The sequence below is a fragment of the Rhinopithecus roxellana genome, chromosome 1 (genome assembly GCF_007565055.1).
Source record: "Rhinopithecus roxellana isolate Shanxi Qingling chromosome 1, ASM756505v1, whole genome shotgun sequence".
NCBI classification, from domain to species: domain Eukaryota; kingdom Metazoa; phylum Chordata; class Mammalia; order Primates; family Cercopithecidae; genus Rhinopithecus; species Rhinopithecus roxellana.
In genome coordinates, this window is record NC_044549.1 from 131,228,190 (window position 1) to 131,237,646 (window position 9,457).

Below are 9,457 nucleotides of genomic sequence, written 5' to 3' on the forward strand. Positions count from 1 at the left end.
CCCGTCTCTACTCAAAATACAAAAATTAGCCAGGCGTGGTGGTGGGCGCCTGTAGTCCTAGCTACTCGGAAGGGTGAGGCAGGAGAATCATTTGAACTCAGGAGGTGGAGGTTGCAGTGAGCCGAGATCGCGGCGTTGCACACTAGCCTGGGCAACAGAGTGAGACTCTGTCTCAAAAAAAAAAGGCCGGGCGCAGTGGCTCACGCCTGTAATCCCAGCACTTTGGGAGGCCGAGGCGGGTGGATCACGAGGTCAGGAGATCAAGACCATCCTGGCTAACATGGTGAAACCCCCTCTCTACTAAAAACACAAAAAATTAGCCGGGCATGGTGGTGGGCGCCTGTAGTCCCAGCTACTCAGGAGGCTGAGGCAGGAGAATGGCGTGAACCCAGGAGGCGAAGCTTGCAGTGAGCTGAGATGGCGCCACTGCACTGCAGCCTGGGCGACAGAGTGAGACTCCATCTCAAAAAAAAAAAAGGTACGCGTTCTAAAATTTCTGACCATATTGTGTTGAATGCAGCCAAGAAAGCTTTTAAACTGGTATGAGTTCATTGACCATCAGTAGAAATTATACAAATTTTTCTAAAGTACCTGTGCTGGCGTGAGAACCCAGGGGCTTAACTCTAAAGTTAAACATCTAGTTCCTCGGGTGTCACATTTCAAGCACTCAGTAGCTGTATGCGACCTGTACACATAGTAATGTACAGTGCAGGTACATAGGACGTGTCTATCATTGCAGGAAGTTCTGTTGGGCAGCACCAATCTAAACGGTAACCGCTTCTACTGAGGCACTAGACTTATCTTCCAAGAAGGTAACAAGGTCCGCAGAACGAGACCCTTCAAAGTGCTGGGATTACAGGCATGAGCCACTATGCCCAGCCTAAATTGAATTTTTAAAAGCAATTTCCATATCGCCATTTTGTGCTTTCCCAGCTCATAATTCTCTGTTGCCAAGTAGAGTAGGCTAACAGCTGTGAGAAACAAGCCCAGACTTTCAGCAGTTTACCACAGTCACCAAACTCCTGTAGCAAAGCAGTGTGGTCTGTGGAGGGGTGAATGAAGTTCTGCCTGTGCGTTCAGGAACCCATGCTCCCTCCCTCCTGGTCACCCCGCAAACCTCTTCTAGATTTGAGCTTCTCTGCTGGATCCACTGTGCTGATCAGAGAAGAGAGCACAGAATGTTGAGCAGAAAGGGTTATGAGCCAGGTCTGAAAACAGTAGACATTTCTTCTGTATTCGTTTTCTTGGCTAGAACTCAGGGTCAGGGGCACCTGTATGCTAAGCACTGTACGAGGTACTTTTAGCATATGGGCCTTACTTGATTTTCTCAGCCACTTTACAGGGTAGCTATAATTAAGCATATTTTGCTGATGAGGAAAGGCTCATGAAGATTTAAGTTGTCTCAAGCCAATATGCAGTATGAAGTGAGTCACACAGAATTCAAACCCAAACAGCCTACTCCCAGAGTTCAAGCTGTTCCTCATCTCATGACCTGAGCTTCAATTTCATCAGCAAATTCAGTTTCATCAAATGCATGTGCTAGATTAGATGGCCTCTAAGGTTTCTTCCAGCTCTAACTCCATGACTATTGTGAGTCCGTAAATAGGACCTGAAAAACCTGGATCCTGCTCACCTCATTTGGGACATGGCTCTAGAACTCTGCCTCTTCCTCTTTGCTTCCACGAGGGAGGTGGTGTGTACTGGGAGCAGATTTCCTGTTTTCCTGGAATCTTCTCTGTGTTCTGTTTCTTTCTGCCTGTGGCCTGAACTCAGCATTCTTCCTTGGCTCAGGGAAGCTCCCTTCTACCCGCTCAGGTGGACGACCCAGGTTAGTAGGACTAAGCTGGTTGCTGTCCAAGTGAGAACCATCAGAGCTACTACTTGGTCTCCCACAGTCCTGGCACAGCCCTGTTCTCAAAGGGGAGCTCCATACCCAGCTAGGACTGACCAGTGCCAGGCGGTTAGGACCATGGGCACATACCTGTTGGAGCAGAGACACTGACACTGCCTGGAATGGTGGGTTCACAGGGCTAGGGGCTGGGGGAGACTTCTCTGACTCCATTTTTTGTGTCCTTGACAAATCTGGTGGGCTGCAGTCCTGGGGCCATTCTGACCACTGGTGAGAAGAAAGGTGCCATGAGGCCCACTCTGGGAGTCTCCCCCTGATGTCATTCCCATGGGCCTCTGAGAGTGACCTGCCTTCCGGGAACTTTAGCTCCCCACTTCTCCTTCCAGACTTACTGATCCAACCGCCTCTTCCCTCACAGCCTCCCAATACCTGGACTCCAGCCCCCTCGGGCTCTTTTCCCAAAAACTATTTATTGAACATTCACTAGGTCCCATACCTTCTGCTGGGCACAGGAGACCAGAAACAGACACAGGGAGCTTATAGTCCAAAGGAGAAGAGAAACTTTAAGTAACTTGCTCACTTTTTCTCACCCTTTCTCCTCCTCTGAGTTTCTCGGTCATGACCTAGGAGTCCAGGGATGGCACCTGGCCAGTTCTGCCCTGGATCATTCAGAGACACCCTTTCTCTCTTGTCCTTGGTATTCCCTGCCTCCGATCTCCCTTCCTTACCGAGAATGTGGTAAGATCTAAAGGGCCATTGTAATAAGGATGTGGACCCAGGGCTGGTACCAAGGAAGTTTCCGGGCCTTGGGCCACTTCTCCAGCCACAGGAGTCCTCAGGCACCAGACTCTCCAGACTAGCCCACCACGCTGCCTCACGGTGCCAAAGGTGTGAAGTCATCAACAGAAGGGTTTTGTTAGGGCGGCCTCTGTGTATATTTCCTCTGGGATCCTATCAGCTGATCAAAAATACAGGGGCTGGATCCCAGCCACCGACCATTTGATACCATCACTGGCATTCATACTTAGATAAGCAAAACAATGTTTGGCTAAGAGAAGTGACACCTTGGGAACATACATGCCATCCCTCTATGCCTACGTATGGTTGGGTTCTACCCCTCTATCCCCACCGAGCCATGTTGTACTCGGAGAAAGACTACCACTCCTTCAGTTTCAATACCCTTGGTGAGTCCTGGAATAACTCTCAGAAATGGGCACACGAAAAAAGCTGCTTCTTCATCTTCCATAAAATCTCTGTTGGCAGGCCGGGCACGGTGGCTCACGCCTGTAATCCCAGCACTTTGGGAGACCAAGGTGGGCGGATCACGAGGTCAGGAGTTCGAGACCAGCCTGGCCAACATGGTGAAACTCTGTCTCTACTAAAAATACAAAAATAGAAAAATTAGCTGGGCGTGGTAGCAGGCACCTCTAATCCCAGCTATTCAGGAGGCTGAGGCAGGAGAATCACTGGAAAATAGAGGTTGCAGTGAGCCAATTGCACCACTGTACTTCAGTCTGGGCAACAAGAGTGAAACTCTGTCTCAAAAAAAAAAAAAAAAAAAAAAGGCCGGGCGCGGTGGCTCAAGCCTGTAATCCCAGCACTTTGGGAGGCCGAGACGGGCGGATCACAAGGTCAGGAGATCGAGACCATCCTGGCTAACCCGATGAAACCCCGTCTCTACTAAAAAATATAAAAAACTGCCGGGCGCGGTGGCTCAAGCCTGTAATCCCAGCACTTTGGGAGGCCGAGACGGGCGGATCACGAGGTCAGGAGATCAAGACCATCCTGGCTAACATGGTGAAACCCCGTCTCTACTAAAAATACAAAAATCTAGCCGGGCGACCTGGCGGGCGCCTGTAGTCCCAGCTACTCAGGAGGCTGAGGCAGGAGAATGGCGTGAACCCAGGAGGCGGAGCTTGCAGTGAGCTGAGATCCGGCCACTGCACTCCAGCCTGGGCGACAGAGCGAGACTCCGTCTCAAAAAAAAAAAAAAAAAAAAAAAAAATCTCTCTTGGCATGTGTGTCCACACAAGAAATCCCTTTCAGAATCTGATCTTGGGGCCGGGCACGGTGGCTCACGCCTGTAATCCTAGCACTTTGGGAGGCCGAGCCGGGCGGATCATGAGGTCAGGAGCTTGAGACCACTGTGAATCCCCATCTCTACTAAAAAACACAAAAAAAATTAGCCGGGCGTGGTGGCGGCGCCTGTAGTCCCAGCTACCCCGGAGGCTGAGGCAGGGGAATCCTGTGAACCTGGGAGGCGGAGCTTGCGGTGAGCCAAGATTGCGCCACTGCACTCCAGCCCAAGCGACAGAGCGAGACCCTGTCTCAAAAAAAAAAAAAACCAGAATCTGATCTCGGGAAAATTCTCTGCTTCTCGTTGAGGATTCTAGAACACATTGTTTCCCCCTTCTTATTTTAGCTGACAGGAAGCTCAGGGCCCTGTATGTTTATCTCAGCTTGTTTCCCTCATCCTTCGTAACATTTTGATCTTTCCTTTTGACTGTCTTGAATATTTTTTATTTATTTATTTATTTTTTGAAACAGAGTCTTGCTCTGTCACCCAGGCTGGAGTGCAGTGGCACGATCCCAGCTCACTGCAACCTCCGCCTCCCAGGTTCAAGCAATTCTGCCTCAGCCTCCAGTGTAGCTGGGATTACAGGCACGTGCCACCACACCTGGCTAATTTCCGTATCTTTAGTAGAGATGGGATTTCGCCATGTTGGCCAGGCTGGTTTCGAACTCCTGACCTCAGGTGATCCACCTGCCTCAGCCTCCCAAAGTGCTGGGATTACAGGCATGAGTCACCGTGCCCAGCGTTGAATATTTTTATTATTTTAAATAATAGCTGCCATGAATCATTCTCGGATAAGATGAATATCCTGGGAGCATTAAAGGCATCATTCTGGTTGGATGGCTAATTCTACGGCCCTTGATGGGGTGAGGATGTGGGTATGTGTGTTGGGGGCAGGGAGGGGGAGGACGTTGGCTGCCCTTTGCCACACTCTTTGGACACGAAGCCTCTCCCTGTGCCCCCATCCTGACTGGAGCACAGCATGGCAGTGGCGCGTCTCACTGCTCTTCTCCCCTTACTCAAAGTTGGGCTTGAAGGAAAGCAGCTCCCCGTGGGAACTCCACTGGAATACTCCGCAAAATTCTAGATGCTGAGTTCATTACAAACTGTCAGGCATCACGTCATCCTTTCCTCATCTACGAAACCTGGGCAGAGCCACTGGTCATAGAGCATAGAGTCACACCAAGAGTGAAAGAAGGAACTATTGATAATAAAATATGCAAAGCAGGGCTATGTCCTCTAGCACTGGCCCGTGCCCTGGCTGCCTGGAAGTGGTCCCTGAGTCTGCCCCTCCTTCAGTTAGGGGATTCCTGGGCCTCCCAGCCCTCCCCAGAAATAGCTCCTGTCCTTTGGGGACTTCACACAATGTCTAGAGGCAGGCAGGCCCCCTGTATTTGTTCCCATTCACTCCCATGGGCACTGGGGCACACTGGACAAGTTAAACGCAAACGCAAGAAATGGAATTCTCCTTCTGTGTTCAGGTGTATGGAGGTAACTGGGGGGTCTCTTCTGCTTTGGTTCTCATTTCTTCCATCTCTAGTGGTCTCTGTAGCTCCTTATTTTTATCTACTCCCCTTCCTAGTCAGGGAGAAGTAGGGGGTGGGCCTCCCTTGCTGGAGTGGAGGTGTGGGATGGAGCAACTTTCAGGCACTGAGCGTGGAGTGGGTGCTGGGTTTGGGTTGCTCTAGAAGGGAAAAGGAGTGTCCTTTTGTTCTGAGATCTATCCATAGGAGGGGGTGTTGCAGGATCTACAATAAGGGTCTGCTATGGGAAACGGCCCCTGCTTGGGCACAGGCCCTTGGCTGAAGCTGTCCATTCAGCAATCCTTAGCCACTGTTTCTCCAAGGGCCATGGAAGGGGCTCTCCCCTGGACGCGGTATGCAGACAGACAAGGGAGAAGAAAGAGTACACCAGTTCTGAGGCCCTGGGGGCAGCCTCAGGCGAGAAGCACACGCCAGGCCTGGGGGCAGCCCGAGCCACAAGGAGGCCTCTGAGTCCAGGCCGGAACCTCTGGAAGTGTGACTAGCTCTGGTTCCTCATGTGTGTTCTCTTAGCCTATAGGAACCTTCCTTGTGAGAATGCCAACCTGTCCCAGCTGGGAGGCAGCTGTGGAAAGAGAACCCTGAACTTGGAGGCCTGCGTAGAATTGTGGCCCTCCCACTTCCTTGAGCAAATCACTCCACCTGCTGAGCCTTGCCTTCATCTGCAAGGGGATGAAGCCTTCACATAACAGCCTTCACCGTGTTGCAGAGGGGACGGGTTTAGAAATTTGGTGTGGAAATACCTCATACAGGGCAGGGGCGCAGCTGCGTCATCTGTCATCTTAGTTGAATTGAGTTGTTTTTAGTTTGGTTTGGGTTTTGTTTTTTTTTGTTTTTTTGTTTTTTTGGTTTTTTTTTTTGAGATGGAGTCTCACTCTGTCACCCAGGCTGGAGTGCAGTGGCATGATCTCGGGTCACTGCAACCTCCGTCTCCCAGGTTCAAGTGACTCTCCTGCCTCAGCCTCCCGAGTAGCTGAGATTACAGGTGCCCACCATGCCCAGCTAATTTTTGTGTTTTCAGTAGAGACGGGATTTCACCATGTTTGCCAGGCTGGTCTCGAACTCCTGATTTCAGGTGATCTGCCCCCCTCAGCCTCCCAAAGTGTTGGGATTACAGGCGTGAACCACTGCGCCCAGCCTGAGTTGTTCTTAGAGGAACGGAGGAGCAGAGGCTGAGTGTTGTCCATTCTTGGCCTAGAATTCAAACAAGGAAACAGAGAGGCCCATGGCCTGGGGGATAGGCATGGCTGAAATCATAGGGATACCACTGAGGGGGAAGGTGCAGCTTGGACAGGGGCTGCCACAGGGTCCGCCACTCTGCATGGGGACTTCTGTAAGAGGGACCGTGTGGCCTACCTCCACCTGCTCACTGAGGAGGCCGCAGCTCACAATCAGACATGGAGGGCCTTGGCTGGGTGATGGAGGGGCTGGTCACCCAGGGCCTCCCCTCCAAATCTGTGTTCCTGTGACCTGCCACCCTAGAATCTGATCGCATCCTGGCCCAGTGTGCTGGGTGTGTCTCTGCTCCCAGTACCACGTCCCAGCCTTAGCTGCCAGCATGCTATCACCCTTGGGCACGGAGGAAGGGGAGCAAGTTTGTCAAAGTTCAACATACTTGGAAATGTTGAGCAGGTAAATCTCCCTTTGGGATGATAAACTGTAAGAAAAGGCTACAGGCCGGGTGCTGTGGCTCACGCCTGTAATCCCAGCATTTTGGGATGCCGAGACGGGTGGATCACTTGAGATTAGGAGTTTGAGACCAGCCTGGCCAACATGGTGAAACCCTGTCTCCACTAAAAACACACAAATTAACCAGACATGGTGGCCTGTGCCCGTAATCCCAGTTATTTGGAAGGCTGAGGCAGAATTGCTTGAACCCAGGAGGTGGAGGTTGCAGTGAGTTGAGATCACACCATTGCATTCCGCCTGGGTGACAGAGGGAGACTCCGACTCAAAAAAAAAAAAAAAAAGAGAGAGAGAGAGAGAGAGAAAGGAAAAAAAAGTCTTCAAATACACTATCTGATTTTAAGGAAGCTCCGAGTAACATTCCTGGCCAAGATAACCAGATAACAGCTGCAGCCCAAATGGAGTGTGATCGGTGGGTCACAAGGCAGATGACAGATCCATATTTCTGTCCTAGCTCCATCTCCAAAACCATAGTTACCATCACAGCCAGTGCCTGACTACCTTCAACCATGCTAAAGCCTCTACTAGAACCTCAGTGTCTTCGAGCACCACCCATCACAGCCACCCTCCAAATTACCAAAATCATTGGAATTAAATTGATCCCTAAAACAGTACACTAGATTACACGCAAGATAGTCTGTTAAGAAGGGTCCCTGGCCTCAAGTAGCTCTCACTGCAGTGGAGAGAGGAGGAGGTCAAACAATGGCCGGGTCAGGTATGAAGGCAGCATCAGGAGCCATCATAAAGGGCTCACTGGTGGCTCACACAGAGGAGTGCTAAGCACCATGGGACAGCGACTTGGGGACCACCAGGTCCTTCTATCAGTGAGTCACATCACTCAATGGCAACTCCAGGCTCCAAGCAATCGCTGACACTGTTAGAGAAATCCAAAGAAAGGGACAACCAGCGCCTGCCCTTGAACTGCTCGTGCTATGTAATCAAGATGGGGCAAATGCAGTGATAATAGAGCCAGTCTCAGCCCAGAACAAAGCAAGGACCACTGTGGGAGATGGTTGGTGTGTTTGGAGGTAGTAGAGATTGGTGGAGTGAAGCTTTCAGAGGCCTGCAGTCTCTTCAACAATATTTTGAGGAGGGAGGAACGTGATTTGTTGGAAATAGAAGGCAGGGGTTTGTGGAAATTACAGCAGTATTACTATTTGCACAAGCGTAGTACAAATAGCACTTCCATAGCACAATCCATAGCACTTTCACGCCACACCAGCTCAGCTTATTCCCCAACAGCCCTGTGGGGTAAGCATTGTTATCATCACATCAACTTGAGATAAGGTAGGTAGAAATTCTAGAGATGGAGATGCAGGGGTGAGGCGCTCTGAGCAGAGGGAACTGCATACGCTTGTCAACAACCTCTCCACCCGGGTAGGGGCTCCCGACCTCTGATATCTCTGTCCTTTGACTTTTTAAAAATTTAGTAAAATAGATGCAACATAAATTTTACCATTTTGACCATTTTTAAATGAACAGTTCAGTGGGATTAAGTACATTCATATTGTTGTGCAATCATCACAACCATCCACCTCCAGAAAACTTTTTCGTCTTTCTGTACTGAAACTCTGAACCCATTGAACACTGTCCCTTGCCTGTCTAAGCCTCAAGTGGAAATGGGTCTCCCTCATGACTGGCATTATGCCTGTGGATTCCCTAACACACCTTTGCAAACAGTCTTTTTAATTTTTTCTTTTTTGAGATGTAGTCTCGTTCTGTCACCCAGGCTGGAACGCAGGGTCGCCATCTCGGCTCACTGCGACTTCTGCCTCCCGGATTCAAGCGATTCTCCTGCCTCGGCCTCCTGCGTAGCTGGGACTACAGGCACCCGCCACCACACCTGGCTAATTTTTGTATTTTTAGCAGAGACTGGGTTTCACTATGTTGTCCAGGCTGGTCTCGATCTCCTGACCTCATGATCTGCCCACCTCCGCCTCCCAAAGTGCTGAGATTACAGGCGTGAGCTACTGTGGCAGGCCTGCAAACAGTCTCTTAATTAAATTATCCTCAGTGTACCCAACTGGACTGTGACATCTTTCTCTTGTTTGGGCACTGGTACAGTAGTTCTATGAGGCAATCTGCTAAAATGATCTCCATTGTACAAATGAGAAGCTGAGGCAAGAGGAGGCTAAATAATTGCCTAAGGTCACAAAACCAGTAAGAGGTAGAACTGGGATTTAAACTCCAGCAGTCTGGTTCCAAGATAGTTGAAACCTAAGAGAAGGCTACATAGTTGAATATGGTGGCACCGCTGTAGTTCTAGAGACTCAGGAGGCTGTGACAGGACAATTGGTTGAGCCTAGG